Consider the following 20,005-nt stretch of genomic DNA (forward strand, 5'->3'; position numbering starts at 1 on the left):
TGGGGAAGTATTTTCTGCCCATTATGAGGAAGTAGAGTAAATATTTTCAAATAATACAACCGACCATGTACTCTACTGAGAAAGCAAACTGATAGGGGCTCCTGGGTGGCTCAGTAGGTTAAGCATCTGACTTCGGCTCAGGTCATGATCTCACAGTTTGTGGGTCCTGTGTCGGGCTCTGTGCTGACAGCTCAGAGCCTGGAGCCTGCTTCAGAGTCTGTGTCTCCCTAGCTCTCTGCCCCTTCCCACTCACACTCTGTGTGTCTCTCTCAAAAATAAATAAGTATTTTTTAAAATTGAAAAAAAAAAGAAAGCAAACTTATAAAATCTCAGAGTTAGGGATATGTTAGACCAGCTCCATGAAATTAGTGCAATGATCAGGATATTTATAAGGTCAATTATTTATTTATCATTCTGGAAAAAAAAAAAAAGAAGAAAAAAGAAACCAATGAACTATTTGACTTTGTGCTATAAAACCTCTCACAAAGATATGGTATGAAAGTGATCAATATGCGAATTCGCTTCTATGAAAGTGAAAACATGAGAGAAGCATAAAGTTTCTTAATTGTGTGCTTCGTCTGTTTTATGAGAATAAAAACGTTGATAGTGAATTACATGTTATGGATATTTGCACAGGCAACCTGGATTTGCTGAATCCTTACAGTTTACATTTGATTCAGTCAAGGACTTTACATCACAACCAACAGAAGCGTTAGGGGTAAAAAATCTGCCCAGCATTGTGGGGTTCTTCTGATTATTCTTACACAATTCACAAACATTAAGTGCGATGTTTTCCATTTGGATGGCAGCCATTGCCAGGCAAGGCTTCTGAGAGATAACAAAGTGAAGAGCGCCCTCTAGGGGTAAGTTGTAGGTTTTAACTTGTAAACCGAACCGTCCAAAAATTTCATTCTTTTCATTTTGCTTCTTGATCTGGACTCTGAAATTTAAAAAACAGAACCTTAGAAATATCAACAACACTCTGAAGTGCCTTCCCCCGTGTCTGAAACCTGTGTATTTTATATTGAGAAGTATCAAGCAAGTCAATACTCTTCATATAATAAAACATGTTATTTGGTCTGTTACTTTCTTATCCTTAAACTGTCACAAATATATGCTCAACTTTATTTTTAAGAAGAAATAAAAGTCTTCACCCTGGAGACGGAGCTTGAATAATCTGCAATGTAGATTTTGGTTCTATTGATTACAGGCCAGTGTAATCACTGGGAAGAAATATCTAACAAGTTTCTAACTCACGATAGTTCCAGAATGATTACACATTTTATTAATCAAGGTCACAGTCACCTCATTTTACTGGTGTCAATGAAAACCTGATGCGATGTGTTAATTAAGAATCACCATGGCAATGAAAATGGATATCTTAAACGGCGCGGGCATGGCTGCTGTTTATGTGTGAGTTCCAAGTGCCCTCTGTCGGACAAACGCAGCTGCTGAGAAAGCCCTGAGTCCCACCTCTCCCCTAGAGTGCCTATTCAAGCTAGTTCCATTAAAAAGATGTAGGCGCTCAACCCATGCAGAGATATAGGATCAGGCTTTATATTAAAATTGTGGAGGAAAAAAATTCATTGAAGCTTTATTGTATCTGAATGACTAGTTCTCAAATACCATTCTTTTTTTTTTTTTTTTTTTTTAATGACTGAAATCTCATTTTAAATAGGATTGCCTCTTTGAGGGATTAGAAACAAGTAGAAAACAAGTCATGGACAACATTTGAAAACTCGAATTTTCTTTTCAGCACTTAGAGATATGTTTCTTCTTCCACCTAACTGACCTAGAATCCCATGTACGTAAGTTTTTCATCCCCCAGGGCGATGAGGCCAGTTTGCTCAGCTGCGCTGTAAGTTACCAAAAAGGCAATGTGTCTACTGTGTAGTTGAAAATGCTATATTTGCAGTAACCAACTCAGAGTCTAGAATTGAGCAGAATAGTATAGTCTTGGAAGGCGAGGGTGCGATATTTTTTTGGCAGCCAGGAACTACTAGGTGCCTTCGTACGGGCAGACGCTACCATTAATTGTCTCGATCAGACTTCCAGCTGTAAGGCAGGGATTTTGCCCTTGTGAAGCCTAGTCCACATTTCTTTTTAAAAAAATTTCCTCCTTCTCCAGTGGTCTCTCTAAGCCATTAAAGCCTTAAATGTATAACCTGGAGTTCTGGAAAATCAGTCTTTAAAAAAAAATGAAAGAACAAGATAATCTGCACTCCTGAACTCAAGAGCAAGGCGTCTTCTGTCTGCAAATGCCTTTCTCCTGAGAATTATGAGTTTTTCCAAACCATGAGGTGATAGCCTGGCTCTCAGTAAGCCCAAAGAAATATATTTACAAAAATAAAAATTAGAGCAAGCCTCTTTCATCCATGTTTAACCATTTCATTTAGCTGCTAACATTTTTTAGCTAAATAACCCAAAATATGATGACTATTGCTTCTCTGCAATAAAAGTCATATGGACCGAATTGTTTTTCCTAAAAAAAATGTATATTAAAGTCATAATGCCCCAGTGCTTCAAAATGGGACTGTATCTGGAGATAAGGTCTTTAACTAAGTTGAGGTTATTAGGGTGCCCCAATCCAATCTGACTGGTATATTAACAAGAAGAGGAGATTAGGACATATACACACACAGAGGGAAGACCATGTAAAGACGCACAGAGAAGACAGCTGGCCATCTACGAGCCAAGGACAGAGGCCTCAGAAGAGATGTGCCCGGCAACGCCTTGATCTCGGCGGTCGAGCCTCCAGAACTGTGAGAAAGTACATTTATTTTGCTTGAGCCATCCAGTCTGTGCTACTGTGTATGGCAGCCCTAGCAAACTAATACAATAAGTGAGGCTGGCATTATTTCTATGACTCCATATCAGAAAAGAGATTCTAGTGTTTCTTATAGCTTTTGCCTCAATTTTTTTGCCTCACGGCTGATAGCCAGCTAATTCTGCTCCAGACAAGACAGCTACATCCAAGACAGGAAAAGAGAGGGAGAGAATACTTTTATTTTTGCTAAAAAATAAAAGATGGGGCTTCGTTTTCTAATACAGACTCATTGCAAGTATCAGAAAACTGAGAGGCTCAAACAAGATTTATTAGCTCGAGAATTAGAAATCTAGGGGTAGTGCCAACTTTAGCTATGGCTGGAAATGATATTATCTGGGGCGAGAGTCTCTCTATCTCTTAATTTCTCTTTCACCATGTCTTCTGCTCTTCAGGGCTATCCCTAGAAATCCCAGGATCTTTCCTCATGGCAACAGGTTGGCTGCCATAGGTGTAGCCTCGCGTTGTTTCAAGATCTAGTCCAGCAAGAAAGAGTTCCTGTCTCCCAACATCCCTGAGGAACATATGCTTCTTTCCTTGGCTCACCCTCCTGGCATAATTATATAAAATACGTCTTCATCCTCTTGTGTTAGCATGAGCACTAGGAAGTCAGTGTTCACTTAACAATGTTGATGATGCTCAACATTGTAAAGAGTAAAGGACTACTTTCCATCAAGCACTTACTATATACTAGACGTGGTTCATTATCTCCTTGAATCATCACAGAACCTAAGGCAACAGGAATGATTATCCTACCTCAAAAAATACTATTGAATATTCATATACTTTTATATAACCAATCTTAAGTAAATAAAGTAACTTGGTACCAATAAATGAGATTTTAAAAAAAAAAAAAACAGAGCCAGAAATTTAATACATTTCTGGCTGGCTCTGGAATCTTCATCCTCCTAACCAGTTTGCTCCACTGGATTCTACATCGTTTCAAACAAAGCATGGATAGCTCTTGCTCGTCTCCATTTCAAGAACCTCTCCTGCCATGACTTCTGCCCACCTAGTTCTAGTAATTCCTGGCTACTAGAACTATACCTGTCCTCTATTCGGTTCATGAAAGGCTAATTCTTAACAAACAAATGCCTCATTCTTCCCAACCATTTTAATTTTAGGGAAGAAAGATTTCCCCTTATCCTGGTAAGGAGAATCATTTGAATTCATATAGTCACTCCATCCCTGCCCCTTCACAACCTCATCCATCTTTTTAAAATTTCTCTGATTTTTTTTTTTTCATTAGGAAGTTTCACTTTCCTTTAAGACTTGGTCCTTAAAATAGGCTGGTGATGCAAGACATTTGCAAATAAATAGACAGCACTTATACCAATAGATAAGGATCCAAATGAGGGCCCAATTTCACATTGCCTTCTTTTGATCAAAGATCTATTTTCAGTGTAGAGGTCAGATGTAGTCAATAGCACCTCTCTGCTTAAATCAGAAGCATGCTGGCATTATCAGCAGCAAGCAGAGTATGGTACAGAGAACAATTACAAGGAAATTTGAAAGATATGGACCCTGGCTCTTTAGCGATCACAAATCAAGAGGCTATATAATCATATTTGACAGGTGCTTTTCTCAAGGCCACATCAGCTATGAGGGGCACAACTTGGAAATAAGATGATGTTAAAATATAATGTAGCCTCATCTGAAGATTTGAGGGAATTCTGGTCACCGTATGCACTCAGTTTCCCTCTTAAGAAGAGATGCTTTTCCTCTGACATCTTGAATAATCTCGTCACCCCAACATTATATGCACCCCGCTGTATCATATGTTTCATTTATGGAAGTGTGTCCTCCACAAGATTGGTGCTCTATAAAAACAGTGTCTACATCTTATTCATTCTTCTGTGTGCAGTGTCTGGCATACTGCCTGGTATACAGGGCTTGGTAAGTTTTTGTGATTTGCAGGGGAAAATGCTTCACAAAGCCTGTGGTCCACTGTCTTCTGTGAGCTCCTGTCCTTCAGCCACGGAGACAGCAGCAATAAACTCTGAGAGAATCTCCACTTCTGGTGACAAAGTTCCCTCCGCCACCAGTGCTGAAGCTCATGGATTCTCCAGGACAGATGGCAGAAGCTTCCAGCCAATCTCTCATGGCTGGAATTTGATGCCAGGCTCTGAGATTCAATGGCTGACATGACTGACCCAGAAGAAGCTTTCTCAGGATTAAATTATCATTTGCTGCTTTGGGATTGTGTTTATTTTTTTAATTGTTAATTAGTCTCACACCCTAGCCGTCCGCCAAATGAGAAAGGCGGCTCTGTCCTCCTTCTCTTACCTGGTACTCTGGTTGATACATACCACATGAAGTCCTTTCCACAAACCCACTCCAGCTTGCAAATCTCTCTTCTCCTCCATTTGAGTCATTCGCCACCTCTCATCAGTTCCACTGGCAGAATTTGACTTGAGGCTCATACTTCACACTGAATGATTTACTACAAACAAAGAGGCACAGACAGGATGCTGGTAATGTAAGAAAATGATCAATTGTGGCACGGCATCCTGAAGCCTGGGTGGTAGGAGCTATAGGAACGTATTAGAATGCTATAAAGTGTCCCTGAGATTCTCAGCTCCTTCAGGGCGGAGACTGTCTTGTTCACTGCCTTAGCACCCAGAACAATGCTTGGCACTCAGTAGACACTCAATAAATACCTCCTAAATAAATGAATAAAGACTTGAACACTGCCGGGCAGCAAAAGTTCATTATTTACCAAGTGCACTTGAGGAAGTGTGTGTGTGTGTGTGTGTGTGTGTGTGTGTGTGTGTTCTTGAGAATTCTGAATCATGATCCTGAGATCCAGAAGACTACAGGATGATGGCATAGGCCTCATCTCTGATCTTCAACTCTTTCTAGAAATATGGCTATTAAAAATAACCCCCCCCAAAAAAAACACAACTCACGTGTATCAAGTTAGCATGTTATCAGAATAAGCAGAGACAGAGTAAAGTCGTTAAGAGCCTAGACTCTGAAAGCAGACTGCACACATTGACATTGTGGGTCAAACTGAGTAGCTCCATGACTTTGGACAAAGTAATTAGCCTCTCTGTACCTCACTTCCTCATAATAGGTAACCATAAACTATCATGCTTTGCAGGATAGGTTTGCATAAGGATGACAGATGAGTTAATATGCGGGAAGCACTTAGAATGTTGCCTGGCAAACAGTAAACATTCAACCAATGTTTGTAGTTGTTATTATAAAGAGTTGTGAAGCTCAATTTGGGCCCCACGACTGATGAGTCAGATTTCAATATATGTTCTGTACACTAAGTTATTGTGGTCCTATCTGGACCATGAAGGAAGCTTGTTCTCTTGAGAGTGAAGGATGGAATTCTCTCACTAGTAGGAGTAAAATTTCTCATTGTCTATCGTTATAAAAAAAAAAAAAAAGTCAGTTACAGAACTAGAAAAGAGAACACACAGGGTAAGTCTTGATCTAGTGAGATGAAAAAATTCTCGATGACAGTTGGAGACTGACCTGTATGAAATATTCTGAAAGATATCTCACTGATAAGTTAGTCTCTAACATGAGAACAAATGCCGATAGTAATAACTGCAAGTAATAGCTAACATTTACCTTTCTAAATAGTATACATGTGTTTACTTGGATAATCCTCAGTTCACCTTCTGACATAAGAACTGGTAAGCAAGGAGCCTGGCCTGTGGCTGAAGAGCAAACACCCCATGAATGGGGTCTGTGTCAGTCAGGGCAGACAAGGTTTTCCTGTGGTAACAAAAAGCCTTATAGACTTGACACCAAACTAGCTTATTTCTCATTCACAATCCTGGTCCCTTATGGATCAGCAAGCAACCCGCCTCCACACTGCCACTCAAGATTAGCCTAATTGCTCCTGCTGGTCAGCATGATACTTCTTTTGTGGAATCACACAGAATTGCGCCTCCAGAATGGTACTGACATGTCCGTTTTGGGTGATCCTCACTCATGCTGGACAAAGTCCTTTGTTCTTAACCACCATCTGTCCCCTACCAACACTTGTGCTAAAACCATGTTTGAGCCCTTATGTCAGTTCTCACCTGTCCATGTTTAATTCGCAAAACCACCTCTAGTCTACAGCATCTGAGAGTGACAGCAGGTATCCTTTATTCTGTGGACTTCCCGCTGCTGACACGCAGAGCTGATGCCACCTCTCATGAAGGCTCAGCATTACATGACAGAGAGTGGGAGGATGTGGGGATTGCCTGTCCTTCTGGAGCAAATGTTTACTTACATCACTGCTCTTTAACACCAATGGGCTCTGGAGTTGATGTCTTCTCTTGCCTCCAGTTGTTGTGGTGATGGCACATTCTTTCAAGTCTGTCTTAAGCATGCCAGATGAGCGACCAGACATTCGTTGTGTGAATGAGGCTGCTCTTCTCACTCTGCCCACGGGCCTCTCACCTACCCTCCCTGCCCTTGTCAGCATGTGAAGTTCAGGGATGTAAACAACATTGAAAGAGACCGCATTTTAGGAATGCAGAGATGACAGCCCGATGGAGTTTAAGAGAAGAGATGGCCAGAAGTTGTGTTATATTCCCTTACACTATAACCTTCTAAACAGGACACATAACATGACCAAAAATGAATGATTATTCACATTTTTTTTCATGCATGGGGAAGATGACGTGTGAGCATCATCAAAAACAAAACAAAACAAAAGCCTAGTAACAACCTTTGAGGGAATCATTGGAAGCCAGGATTCAGGAATGGCAGAATGGGTAATGCAGTGTCAGGACTGATGATATAAGCAGCATTCAACGCCTGGAACTGGAGGAGTGCAGAGGCAAGGAACTCTATATTGTTTCAATACAAACAGCTTCCAAAGAGCCATGGCATTGTAAGTAATAACAGTGTTGCCATCCTTTTCTCCCAGTGCAAGATATTAAATTTGCCAGAAATGGTGCATTTGACAATAAAGGTGAAAACATAGTTCTGGAACTGAAAAATAAAGAGATGGTTCCTGGACACTACAAAACAAATCTTTACCTGCAAATGATTGGACAATAATCAAATACCTACGTACTTCTTCTATAACCATTATTCTAAACTTTCATTGATAAATACCTCCCACAGCCCTATGAATTTTGTAATATGCTTTTAGATCAAATTGTTTATATAGGTAGGGGCTTGCAAAGGAAATTTTGCCTGGGACCTTCCATATCCTGTTTTCCCTCACAAGCTATTGACCAGAACTAGTCTCATGGTTTATCCGACTGCCACAGGGGCTAAAACTTGAGTGCCCAAAAGGAGAGAAGAACCAAATATGACAGACACAGGTAATGCTTAATGCAGTCACCAACAAGCATGAGTCTGGAAGTTGTAAGACGGGCCACATTTCAGTAATTATAAGCTGCTCACTGGGTTGCCAATTCCCTTGTTTATCCCATAGCTGTTTCTAAATCCTTATCAGATATGAAAGCCTTGCCTTAGCTGTGCTGTCCTACAATCTATCATAGCACTCACAGCATAAATACTATGTAAGTCAGAGTTCCTGGGATGCAGAAAGCAATCAGCAGAAACATCAGCTGTCGCCTTGGACAGAGTGGAGATGAGGATTCCAAAGACAGGCAACCAAGGAGACAAAGAAATAACGAAACTGATAGAAAAGAAACAGACAGAGAAATTTCACTGTTTTCTTTAACTGACAGAGAAATTTCTAGAGAATCTCCTATAGACACTATAGGGAAGAGGAGTCTGGGGTTCGAATATGGATTGTGACTGGGAGTCATTATATATTGGGGTATACCTGCATCAGAGTACCTGAAATTTGTCTTTGAACATCTGTCTCCTCTCCAGAGATCTGGTCTATGGTTCAAATCCTCAGAGCTGGATCCGACATTTCACCTATAGAAGGTCAATCCCACTGAAGTTACAGTAGGTACCGTAAATATGAAGTTGTCTTATCTTTTTCTGTGAAATCTACCTTTTTGGAAGATTTTTTAAAATAAAAGATGGTCTCTGGGGCGCCTGGGTGGCTCAGTCGGTTGAGCTTCCGACTTCCGTTCAGGTCATGATCTCACGGTCTGTGAGTTCGAGCCCCGCGTCCACTCTGTGCTGACAGCTCAGAGCCTGGAGTCTGCTTCAGATTCTGTGTCTCCCTCTCTCTCTGCCCCTCCCCCATTCGTGCTTTGTCTCTCTCTGTCTCAAAATAAAATAAAACATTTAAAAAAATAATAATAAAATAAAAGATGGTCTTCAAACACTGGTCATTAGAAATGTTGACAGCTGGTGAACAAGATATTTTGGAGTGGGTGGACTTCTCAGTATTCCTCAAACCTCAACATGTGGACTTCCTCATCAGGATTGTACTGCTACATTCAGTTATCCCAAGATAAGTGCTAACTTGGGTATTGAGACTGCCACCCTAATACCGGGTCTGTTCCACTTGGCGCCCTTGTATAAGGTGCTAACATAGACTCACTGATGCTTCAGAAACATAGAGGAACATGCCTCAATAGTCTTGATGGCTTAGAGAAATTCAGGCAACCACAAAAATTTAATGGTAAGTAACTTGGGTGGAAATGGGGTAGGGTGAGCGGTCAGTGGGTGGAAGGCACAATAGGGAACACCAAAGGAACTTATGTGCTGATGTTATGAAGCACAATTGCTAGGACAATTTTGTATCCCAAGAACTGGGATTAAAAAAGAAGAAGAAGTTTGCATATTCAGGACGAAGTGATTCCAGTGTGTAAACGTATACTCGTTGATTATATGCAGTAGGAATCCAAGAATTACATGAAGGAGGGCACATTCATGAAATAAAGTTTTCAGTGCATGCAGCTTTAAAATTTGCTATTTAGTTCCTAGTTCAAGTCCTATAACCAGCTAGAATGCAAGTATCCCTCTGATACACAAAATCGATGAAGGAAAAAAATGTGTTTCATAGAAGTAAAATCAACACGTGAAATAAATTTTCAAAACTAACAGGTCAGTTGTGTCCAACAGAAGGAAATGGTCTCAAGATGAACACAGACACTGGAGGATGAGAGACAGTAATTGGAGGCAGCCGGCAAGTGTTTATTCATTTAATCTACAAATATTTATTATGCATCTATTATGCAGGCAGTATGCTAAGTGGGAAGTTCATAGAAAAAAACAGTATATAATCTTTCTCCCAAGGAGATTACTGTCTGGAGTGGGTAAGAGACAACCAGGTAAAGTCTAACTAATAGTGCAGTGAGTATTATAACAGGGCAATCACAGAACACTACAAGGTTATATAAGAGGGGCATCACTATAGTCTTAGAGGTTTTTAAACAATCCCCAGGGGAAGTAATAACTGACCTGAAAAAGAAAGAAGCATGGGGAATAACCAGTTAAATATGGAGAAAATTGATCCAAACAAATGGAACAGCATGTGTAGAGGCCCAGAGAAAACCAAGTACCTAGAATGTTTGCAAAACAAATCTGTGTGGATAGGAGATTGTGAGGGGGGCCAAGGGATGCATCAGGTAAGTGGAGGGGTAAGCAGAGGTCAGATTATGAAGGGCATCATGAAGCCATACGTTGGACTCTACCACTTCTGCAGCAAAGAGGAAAGTCCCCCACTCCTCACCACCACCCAAAATCTCCATTCTCCCTCTCTCTGCTCCCTTCTATCACCCCACATCATTTGATAAAATTGTGTCCGCAAAAAGTAAATGACTGTAAATTTACGTTCTCATCTACCCAGCATCTCTCACCAAGTCTTCAAATACTATCTTATGGGCAATGTTGCTGCAGTAACTTCATCAGAATATCATTCTAACAGTAGAATGTCAAAGCTAATTTAAAGCAGAATAGTATTAAATGTCAATTTCTCCCAATAAAAACACTAGAAAAAAATCTGTGGACCAGTAGGGCAGAACACTACCTTAGGACAGAGTATTTATAGAGTTTAAGGTCATGGCTGGGTAGTTTTAAAGTGAGCCTTGTAAGTTGGAAACTGGTTGAGATTGAGCAGAATTTTTTTATTATTATTAAAAAAAACTTTGGATTGGTAGAGACAGAGAGGCAGAGGTCTTGAAGCAAGTCTCAATGAGCAAGCTATTTCATTGATTCTCTTTACTTTTCCTTCAATTGATTTTCTTTTCTTTCACGAGCAGGCATTTCTTGAAGCAAACAGCTAAGTTATGTTTGCCTGGTCCCAGCACTGATTAACATAAGGACAAAAAACAATGTCTACTCTCAGTGTTTTTCAACACGGACAAGGAATATTGCTGGTTTCAGTTCCCAATAGCCACATAATTTCTTTTGACCATGTTCCCACTTAACCAGTAAAATGCAGGCTAATAAATGGATAGAGGGAGCAGTTAGACAAGTTATCACGACCCCTATTCTGTCATTATTGGCTAGCGTGTATAACTGAAAATTGAATAGTGGTAAAAGTTAAGAAGGGAAAATAAGGCAATAGCCCAAAACTATTATCTTTTTAGTAGCATCCAATACAGTACAAATACCCAGCTAGACACAGATTATGATGAGGAGTAAACAAGGAAAGATAAGTAGACATTATTATCATTCTTTGGGAGAATAAGTGAAATTTTTAAAGTACAAAAATAATCACAAAACTCCACTTTCTATAAACACATTGTGTCTCTTCACCCAAACATCCTAAAATGTAAGATCTTTCACGGCCTGGCGTCAGCCTCGTCACCCACAATACAGTACTCTCATAAACATGAAGTTTCCCCAAATACATCCCATTTTTTCCAACCTTTGAACACACTGTTCCTTCTGCCTGTAGTGTCTTATTCTTCCTCCTGTCTTTCTCCACCCATCTGGATAATTTTCATTTATCTTTCAACAGTCACCTTCGGTATTATATATTTAAGAAAACTTCCATGACACCTCGGATGATGTTGAGTTAAAGGCCTCTCCTCTTCGTTTCTATAGCAACCTGTGAATCTCTCTCTCCCTTAGCAGATTCCACAGTGTTACAATTGCTATCAAATTTGTCTCTCTCCCATCTTTAATCCATGGGCTCCCAGGGCACCTGGGTAGCTCAGTCAGTTGAGCGTCCAACTTTGGCTCAGGTCATGATCTCACAGCTCGTGAGTTCCAGCCCCGCGTCGGGCTCTGTGCTGACAGCTCAGAGCCCGGAGCCTGCTTTGGATTCTGTGTCTCCCTCTCTCTCTGCCCCTAACCCACTCACATTCTGTCTCTGTCTCTCTCAAAAATAAATAAACATTAAAAAATGTTTTTTTAATCCGTGGGCTCCCAAAGCCAAGAACTTTGCTTTGTTCACCAGTGCTTTGTAATATGACCAATACTTACTTTTACTAATTTCTATTGATTATAGTTGGAGAGTTTAAACCTCCTACATGAAAGGATGTTGGCTAGAAAGATTTTAGGTGAATCTCCATATTGTAGTTATATGTTTTACATGTGTGTGTTTTATATTTTGAAAACTTTTCAGAATTATTTCTAGAAAAGTTTTTATGGAATTTTTGAATTGTCATAAACCAAACAGAAAAGTATTGATTCTTTAGAAAACTAAGTTTACTCCTTATGCATATCATGACTTGGATTGTAGGGCTCTTTGTCAACCCAGAGAAGTCAATTCTAATTAGGACAAATTCAGATATTCTGGCTACCCAAGCAAGGGAAATAACAATATCCAATTAGGAGGATAAATCTCTCGAGCTGCAGGAAATATTATCAATGCTAAATGCTCAATACACTGATGGTAAAAATAAAGACCACACGTTGAGAACACAACCTAGACCCAGACCTTGGGTAAAGGACAATCGCTTGATAGGACTGCCCAAAAGAGCTTGTATGGATCTCTCAACGATATGTTAGAGAATTTAGTCCATTAGATATAGCTAAAAAATCACTTTCAGTTCTATTAACTACATGTGAAACATGAATATAAATATCTTTTTTAAATATCTTTGAAAGATAGCATGCACCTGTAATTATAAAACAGTCCACATTTTAATGTGGTGGTATCAGGTTTTGCCTTTAAAAGCTCTGTAAGTTCTAGTGGGGATGAGCACTTACTAGACAAAGATGATTCATCAGCCCTCATCTTCCCTGGCCCCTCTCAGATCTGGGCACTGGTGCCCTTCACCTGTAGCCTCAGTTTTGTCTGGCCCATCAAGAAGACATGAACAAAGAAAGAAGTATATCAAATACTTCTGCCCTCCCCTACCATCTGCAATCTGGATTGAGTCTGAGTTTGGGAGAGTTGGGCTCTCTTTTCCCTGCTGGGTCTTCCTTCCACTTTAGATCCCAAGCATCAGTCCAATTTTCTGCAGGAACAAGGGCTCTTTCTGGAATTCCAGCTCATTTGCCAGAATCTGTATAATGCACAGGCCTTGAGAACACCCTGTCTCCAAGATTTGGAACTGCCCAGTGTTATCCCAGATGCTGACTACATACTGAAGATCCACCTAAATTTCAGTCTGTGAAACACCACTGAATATTATCTTCATCGCTTTGGGTTGCTATAACAGAATGCCCCAGAGTGGTTCCCTTAAACAACAGAAAATTATTGCTCACAGTTCTGGAGGCTGGGAAGTTCAAAATCAAGTTACCGTCCTATTTGGTTACTGGTGGGGACCTTCTTCCTAACTTGCTGATGGCTACATTTTCGATGTATCCTCACATGGCAGAGAGTGAGTGAGAGCAGACTCTGGGGTTTCCTCTCACAAGGACACTAATCCCATCAGGTCAGAGTCCCACCCTTATGACTTCATTCAACCTTATTTACCCTCTTATAGGCCCTGTCTCCAAATACAGTCACATTGAGGATTAAGAATTCAAATATGAATTTTGAGGGACATAATTCAACCTATAATAAATATAAAGACTAATATCTAAACCAAGCCTAAGTTCTCCATGTATATTCAACAACAATAACAAGTCAATATTTGTTAAACACATACTTTCACCAAATTATATCTTATTTTTAGGATAATATTATTTTTTTTATTAAAAAAATTTTTTTAACGTTTTATTTTATTTTTGAGACAGAGAGAGAGTATGAACAGGGGAGGGGCAGAGAGAGAGGGAGACACAGAATCTGAAATGGGCTCCAGGCTCTGAGCTGTCAGCACAGAGCCCGACGCGGGGCTCGAACTCACGGACCGTGAGATCATGACCTGAGCCGAAGTCAGACGCTTAACCGACTGAGCCACCCAGGTGCCCCTAGGGTAATATTATTAAGTCTGGTATTACTTCTCCCTACTTTGCAGCAGAGGAAGTTGAAGGTTTGAGGTATAAAACACCCTAACCAAGGCCACATAGTTACAAGATGACAGAGTTAGAACTCAAATCCATATCTGTAGGAATTCAAAGCCCAAACGAGATCTGTCCACTATGCCCTCATAGGTCAAAACTATAATTCAGATCAACCCTCAGTCCCAGCCTCTTCCCTCTCCTCAGAAATTGTTAAAGTTTGCCTCACGGACACACCTGAGTTTTGACAATTATAAAGCTGACAGTGAGTGAATCAAAATATATTTCTTTAGCACCTATAATCAGACACTGGGTGAAACACTAGATTACTACTTACGTATCTACACGTGCCTGAAAAGATGAATGTAAATCCAATAGGTTCAGATGGAACTCTGGATACCGTAATCACATCTCGCAGCATTCTGTCTCTTTGATTCATGCTGTTCTTATTTACAGTTCCACATTGCTTTTTGTGTTGTATCCGCTTTCAAACTGCCAACAAGGCCATCTTTCTCTATCTTTGTCTTCCCCGGCACAACATCCGTTCATTCTTTAATCAGCAAATACTATTGTGTCCCTACTATGCATTGGGTGCTATTCCAAGCACTTAGGATACATCAGAGAACCAGTATCCCTGCCCCTGGGGGGCTTTATTCCTGTCACAGGGAAACAGGAACCAGAAGCTGTGCTAAACATATGGTGTAACAAAATTACAATATGCAGTATGGAAAAAGAAAAGGCAGCACAAGTTAAGGGAAAGGAGGAGTAGGAGAGGAGAATGTCAAGGTGAATGTCTTTGAGGAGGGGCATCTGAACAAAGAGATAAGGAGATGACACACATCTGTGGGAAGAGCATTCCAGGCAAGAAAGAACACGTGCAAAAAGCAGGCCTGGCCTGTTGGAGAACCAGCTCACAGAGCCACTTGGCAGGAGCAAGTGAGCAGGAAGAAAGTCAGAGAGCTGGAAGGGGGCAGCTATAATGAAGGGCCTATAGGCCATTATAAGGAGTTTTGTTTTTACACTGAGAAACATGAGACATCATTGCAGGATTCTGAGCATAGGAGTGATCATGACCAGACTCACATTTTTAAGGTATCATCTTAGCTTCCAGATAAAGGACAGATAGGAGGTGGTGGGGGGAGCAAGGATAAAAGCAGGGAGGCCATCAGGAAACTATTGTAATAGTCCAGGTAAGAGATGTTTGATGGCTTGGACCAAAGGGGATGGGTGTGATGATGGGGAGAAGTGGTTAGATTCTGGATATATGTTGAAAGTAAAAGAAATGTCATGTACTGACCAGATCTGTCAGTTCTTGAGCCAAAGGGCAAGAAATGTATCCACTGGCTTAGCCCTCAATGCACGAGGTGGAGGGGCTTGAAATAACACCTGACATAGTAAGACCTGATTGCCTGCCAGTCACCCTAACAAGCACATCTTGTAAGATAGGAAATCAAAGCACAGAAACAGTGAATGACACTAGTTAGTGAGTAGACGAGCTGGTACTTGAGCCCAGAACATCTGGAACTAGAACCCGTCATACAAAACCACTCTTCATTGCAGGTTGAGGCACACTTTCTAGACTTGAGATCTGGTGACTCAGGAACAAACAGCTGGAGACAATGCACCCAGGGTGAATCAGGGTAACCTCTGAAGTACAGCAATCTCGAACTCACCACAGAGTCTGAAAACCCATGAAAAACGCCGTAACAACGAATGAACTTGATTCTGGAATGAATGAGTCTCTGGGCACAAGGTGATTCCACGCTGGGATGACAGCTAACTAGAAATATGGCAATTTTATACACCTCCCTGTGTCCTTAAACAGAGTACGGTACATGATTGAACACTTTCTTAATGATTGGAGACAACATTATGAACATTCATGAGAGCACTGGAGTCCAAGAAGCAGAGTCGCTTAGGCCATTTGGCTGTGGGGGAGGTTTGGGTATGATTCTTTTTTAAAAGAGTATATTGAAGTTTGAAATGAGGAGAAGAGATTAAGTGGTTGGCAGAACACAGGGAGTGTTTTTGCAGCTCAGCCTCAGGAGACATAAAGGGAATTGATTCGGGAGTACAACTGGGCCTTTGGGACTGCATTTCTGCCTCTGAGCAGGAGAGCAGAGAGATGACAGAGACGGGGCTGACAGAGGCGCTGCTATCCTGTGACTGGCATTTTCCTGGGAAGAGACAAGCCATGTGTGAGGCTAAAAAAACACGAGTGAGACCCTCCCCTCCTCCGAGCCAGGGGTGCGCTAAAGGATTTCCAAGCTTTCCTTTCATAAGCCCCCAAAGCGCACCAAGCATGCAGTGCTGACTATAGGGATCGTCTTGCGGGAGAGAGGGCAGTAGGTGTCTCACATTGATGGGAAAGGTACTGGAGTGAAGCCTACACAGATAGTGTCATTACTTTCTTGGAATTTGAACTACAAGGGTTTAACTCCCTCTTAAATGGCTATCAAGTCTTCCAACTAACCTCGCATTTTGGATTAGGAGTCATATTTTTTAAATGGATTTTTTAAAAATCGAATCATGGGACACTCCACTGCTATAAATTCAGGCAGAATTCTGAGACAGTTCTCAAGATCCAGTCCAACCCCTGCCTCCAGGGCATACAAACTTTCTCCCAGTTATTTAACAGACACTAACCTCGGTGCTGCTGTGAAGGATTATGTGAGATAAAATAAAGGTACCAAATCTTAAGACAGGGGAAATTCTCTTCAGTGGGCCTGACCTAATCAGGTGAGCCCCTAAAAGAGACTGGTGTCCTGGTGAAAGAGATTCAATGCGTGGGGTGGAGTGTGGAGGAAGGTTTGACACGAGAGATTCTTTGTTGCACACTTTGGAGATGGAGGGGAGCAAGTGTCAAGGAATGTGAGTGACATCTAGGAGCTGAGAGCCATCCCCAACTGAGAGCCAATAAAGAAAGGGGACCTCAGTCCTACCGCCACAGGGAACTGAAATCTTCCAATAACCTGCATTCTTCCCCAGAACCTCCAGAAAGTAACCCAGCCTGGCCAATGCCCTGATTTCCACCTTTGAGACACAGAACAGAGAACACAGCCATGCCATCCATGCTCAGACGTCTGACCTACACAGCTGTGTGTGAACTAAAACTGGGTGTTGCTTCAAGCTGCAGAGTTTATGGTAATTTGTTATGTAGTGAAAGAAAACCAGCACAATGGCTAAAAGTACATTTTGGAAATAAACCACTAACAGAAATGTCTTTGTAAATAAGATGTGATTAATTCTTTGAAAGAATTCTTCCTACAACTGGATACTTACCTCCATTTTTATCAAATATCAGAATTTATATTTTGTATTGGAGGGTTTCTTAAGGCAAGCTATGTCTTTCTACTAAAGTATGTTTTGTTACTAAAGGACAATCATAAGAGCTAAGTTTCACTATGAAGTTGACTCAAAACCAACTAGCCGAGAAAACACTTCTAAATATGATTTTAATAAATATCCTATAATTGACTTGATATGTAACCATATGTAAATGAATGTTTACCTTTGAATAGTTTATAATTGATTCCTCTTATTTAAGTATATTTTCCTTTCTAATGAAGTTCATACTGTTTAAACTTTAAAAAATAAGTATTAAATCATTTTATCAATAATCGTTGATGCATTTACAATCCATTCATACATTTACCCAGAAATGAAATATATTTTTTTAATATTTATTTATTTTTGGGAGACAGACAGAGCATGAGCGTGGAAGGAGCAGAGAGAGAGGAAGACAAAGAATTGGAAACAGGCTCCAGGCTCTGAGCTGTCAGCACAGAGCCTGATGCAGGACTGAACTCACAAGCTGTGAAATCATGACCTGAGCCGAAGTCAGAGGCTTAACTGACTGAGCCACCCAGGCGCCCCTTGAAATGAAGTATTTTTAAAAGGCTTTTCAGAACTCAAAGGAAAAAGGGTATATAAAAATATAACATCATGGTTCATAAAGGTAAAAGAAATTAGAATGCCTAATTAGAAAATGTTAGTCAGAATCAAGGGCTTTTACAAATTACATTTTGAGGAGGACGAGTTAAGAAAGTAGAGGAATAGGGGGACCCTAAGCTTGTCTTGACCCTTAAACACAGCTAGATTGTTCTCAAATCATTCTCAACACCGAAGAAATCAATTGGACGTCTGAGAGAACAAAAACTCCAAGTCTACAAGTAGAAAAGTGACCACCTTCTGGATGATAGGAGGTGCAGAGAGTTGACTTGGGGGACATAGAGCTATCTGAGGCTACCACAGATCATTAGAAGCAACAGAATACAAAATCTGAGCTTTTAGAAGTCCACTACCAGGGGGGATGTGCCTGACTCTATGCTGCTCAGGTGGTGAAGTGGGGTGGAGTCCTAGGAGTGACAGCTGATCTAAGGATTCCCTGGGTCACAAGAATGGGTGGGGCCAACGTGCTGCACTGCTCAAAGGCATAGGAGTGGGGGCTCCAGCCAAGGGCACCGAGCTGGGATGCTGCCTTTCTGCTATGTTTTGCCATAAACTCTGAACTGCTGCATGGTTGTGCAACCACTTTCCTTGTATCAGCTGGCAAATGGCAGAAGCACAGCAAAACCCTCTCCCAGAGGCACAGAGTGAGTTCACCCTGAGGGAGTCCCTAAAATTTGAAGATTTGAAACATTCTTGGGCCTCTGATATTAAAATCTTGGACACAGGCAGGGTGAACGCAGGGTTTTGACCGAAATCAGTGACACTAGAGGGGTGATTGATTCTCTTCTGTGAGGGTTCTCTGAAGAGTCCACAGGTGGGAACTTTCAGCTCTGGGGCTAGCAAGCAGGGTGCCGCCATATTCATCCTGCTCATCAGCCCTGAAAGCCTTCAGGGAGCAAAAGAGCGCCACCTAGTGGAGGCTGGAGCCCATTACACCAAGCCCACCCCACTGTGCCCTGGAGAGGCATTTCCTCTAGGGCAAGTCAGCCTGAGAATCAGAGCAACAGGTCTTCCCCCAGAAGACCTGCACAAACAACTGGCTTGCAACAAGTCTACTGATCATAGAGTGCTGCAAAGCTTCAGCTCTAGGGGAAATAGGATCTAACTTCCTTTTTACTTTTATTTTTTATTTAATTATTTTTTTCACTTATTTCTTCAATTTCTTTTTTACTTTTATTATTTTTTTAATTTTTACTTTTATTTTTCTTTGTATTTTTAAATGTTTTTCTTTATTTTCATTTCATTTTCTTTTATTAATTTTTTTTTACATTTTTATTTTTGGATCTAGATTCTTTTAGCAAGCAGACCAAAACACATCCAGGATCTAGTTTTTTGGGGGGTATTTTGGCTTTTTCTTTGTTTGTTTGTTTGTTTTTTGTTCTTTCTTTCTTTCTTCTCTTCTTTTCTGGACAAAATGATGAGATGGAGGAATTTACCCCAAAAGAAAGAACAGGAAGTAGATCTCACGGCCAGGGACTTCATCAATGCAGATATAAGTAAGATATCTGAACTAGAATTTAGAACGAGTATGAGGATACTAGCTGGACTTGAACAATGTATAGAAAACACTAGAGAATTCCTTTCTGCAGAGATAAAAGAATAAAACCAAGTCGAGTTGAAATTAAAAATCCTATAACTGAGAAGCAAACCCAAATGCAGGCCATAAAAAGGGGATGGACAAATCAGAGGTGTGAATTAGTGATACAGAATATAAAATTCTGGAAAATAATGAAGCTGAAAAGAAGAGGGAAAGAAAGGTAAAGGATCACAAGCAACTTATTAATCTTCATATCATAAGAGTCCCAGAAGATGAAGAGAGAGAAAAAGGGGCTGATGGTTTATTTAAAAAATTATAGCAGGAAAATTCTCTAAGGAAGGACATAGACATCAAAATCCAAGAAGCACAGAGAACTCCCATTAAATTCAACAAAAGTCTACCATCACCAAGGCATATTACATTCAAATTCACAAAATACACAGACAAAGAAAGAATCATGAAAGCAGCAAGAGAAAACAAAGTCCTTACCCTACAAGGGAAGACAGATCAGGTTCGCAGCTGAT

General features: G+C 40.7%; 1 long non-coding RNA gene across 2 annotated transcripts in view; it reads right to left on the bottom strand.

Moving 5' to 3' along the window:
* Nucleotides 1–399: 399 nt before the first annotated feature.
* The window catches only part of LOC123600985, a 53,660-nt gene continuing 34,054 nt past the window's right edge, over nt 400–20,005 (bottom strand). The window contains exons 3-6 of one of the 2 annotated variants that reach the window (XR_006713908.1): nt 8,591–8,674; nt 7,062–7,245; nt 5,134–5,267; nt 400–940 (exon numbers count right to left, since the gene is read on the bottom strand). This is a non-coding gene — a long non-coding RNA (uncharacterized LOC123600985). The remainder of the gene's footprint in view (nt 941–5,133; nt 5,268–7,061; nt 7,246–8,590; nt 8,675–20,005) is intronic. The other variant, XR_006713910.1, reaches the window with a different exon arrangement.

The sequence above is a fragment of the Leopardus geoffroyi genome, chromosome D1 (assembly GCF_018350155.1).
Source record: "Leopardus geoffroyi isolate Oge1 chromosome D1, O.geoffroyi_Oge1_pat1.0, whole genome shotgun sequence".
NCBI lineage: Eukaryota > Metazoa > Chordata > Mammalia > Carnivora > Felidae > Leopardus > Leopardus geoffroyi.